Raw genomic sequence first — 2,161 nt, forward strand, 5'->3', positions numbered from 1 at the left:
CGATGTCGCTCAGTGACCCTCCCGAGGGGAAGGAACCTTTGCGAGGGGGAGGTTCTGGGCATTTAGCGTTTGCCCCTAATGCCTTGCCTGAGATCGAATCGTGAATAATCAGTGTTGTAAAGCACCTTTACGCGGATTGACTGATTTAATTTTCACGGCGACTGCAAGGTGAAATGGCATTACAGCAGCCCCCGCCCCCCGCCCGCTTTTTTTGTTTTTTCGAATAAGGAACCGGGGCTCTACGAGGTTAACTCACTTGCCTAATAACGCTTGGACCTGTAACATTTTATTCTGTTTTCCCGCCGGACATACACTTCTGCTTTCTTAATGCAGTCTTCTGGGTAGTGGGTTGTCGTTCTACGGTGGCGGCACACCTCTCTATTCGTTCAAGAATTACCCTCATTTGTTGAAAATGTAATAGTGAAATTCTCGTACATTGCTGGTGGGGATGTAAAATGGTGGAAAATAGTTTGGTAGTTCCTCAAAACATTAAGCATTAGAATTAGTATAACACCCAGGAAGCCCACTCTTGGCTATATACCCAAGAAAACTGAAAACATATGTTCACATAAAGCTTGTCCACCCTTGTTTATAGCATCATTATTCATAATCGCCAAAAAGTGGAAATGTTATTTATTTATTTATTTTTTGTTAGATGGAGTCTTGCTCTGTTGCCCAGGCTGGAGTGCAGTGGCACCATCTCGGCTCACTGCAACGTCCGCCTCCCGTGTTTAAGCGATTCTCCTGCCTTAGCCTCCTGAGTAGCTAGGATTACAGGCACCCGCCACTGCGCCCGCCACCACGCCCGGCTAATCTTTGTATTTTTAGCAGAGAGGGGTTTCGCCATGTTGGCCAGGATGGTCTTGAACTCCTGACTTCAAGTGATCCCCCTTTCCCCTGTTCCTCGGCCTCCCGAAGTGTTGGGATTACAGGCGTGAGCCACTGCGCTCGGCCCCAAATGTCATTTTATTTGGGTTATAATAAAAGAGTGAACCTCTCACAGCCCTGGTTCTTTATTCGAATACAGGAATGTTGTAAGGACATAACGACTGATGCATCAATAAACAAAATATGGTGTTAATATATTCATACAATGGAATATTTGGCCATAGAAAGGAATGAACTACTGATACGTGTTACAATATGAATGAACCTCGAAAACATCACACTACGTGAGCAAAGTCAGTCAGAAAGACTGCATATTGTGTGATTCCATTTATATAAAATGGCCAGAGTAGGTAAATCTAGAGACAGAAAGCTTAATGGTTGCCAGAGGTTGGGGGACTGGCGGTGTAGGTGAGAATATGCTTTTTGGGATGATGAAATGTTCTAAAATCAGGGCCTGGTGAGATGGCTCTCACCTGTAATCAATCCCAGCACTTTGGGTGGCCGAGGCCAGAGGATTGCTTGAGTTCAGGAGTTTGAGACCAGCCTGGGCAACATAGTGAGACCTTGTCTCAAAAAAAAAAAAAAAAAAAAAGAAAACAAAAATAAGAAATCTTCTAAAATCAATGGTGATGGTTGCACAACTCTGAATATACTAAAAACTACTGAATTGTACATTTTAAAAGGGTAGAGTTTATAGCATGTTGATTATATCACAGTTTAAACAATTGTATGAGAAATACATGTAGCAGTGAGAAATTATTTTTTATTTTTGAGGCGGAGTGTTGCTCTGTTGCCCAGGCTGGAGTGCAGTGACACAATCTCAGCTCACTGCAACCTCCGCCTCCCGGGGTCAAAGTCTCCTGCTTCAGCCTTCCTAGTAGCTGGGATTACAGGCGCCCGCCACCACGCCCAGCTAAATTTTGTATTTTAAGTAGAGACGGGGTGTTGCCGTGTGGGCCAGGTTGGTCTTGAACTCCTGATCTCAGGGTATCCTCCCGCCTTGGCGTTCAAAAGTGCTGGGATTACACATGTGAGCCACAGTGCCCGGACAAGATTAATTATAAATTAAAGAAAGATCTGGCTGGGCACGGTGACATGCCTGTAATCTCAGCACTTTGGGAGGCCATGGAGGGCGGATCACCTGAGGTCAGGAGTTCGAGCCCAGCCTGGCCCACATGGTAAAACCCCGTCTCTACTAAAAATACAAAAAGTAGCCGGGCATGGTGGCGGGCGCCTGTAATTCCAGCTATTTGGGATGCTGAGGCAGGAAAAT

General features: G+C 45.4%; 1 protein-coding gene across 1 annotated transcript in view; it reads left to right on the forward strand.

Annotated features, from left to right (window-relative positions):
- The window catches only part of BAG4 (BCL2-associated athanogene 4), a 40,686-nt gene that overhangs the window by 1,439 nt on the left and 37,086 nt on the right, over window positions 1-2,161 (forward strand). The window lies entirely within an intron of this gene.

The sequence above is a fragment of the Mandrillus leucophaeus genome, unplaced genomic scaffold (assembly GCF_000951045.1).
Source record: "Mandrillus leucophaeus isolate KB7577 unplaced genomic scaffold, Mleu.le_1.0 Scaffold111, whole genome shotgun sequence".
NCBI lineage: Eukaryota > Metazoa > Chordata > Mammalia > Primates > Cercopithecidae > Mandrillus > Mandrillus leucophaeus.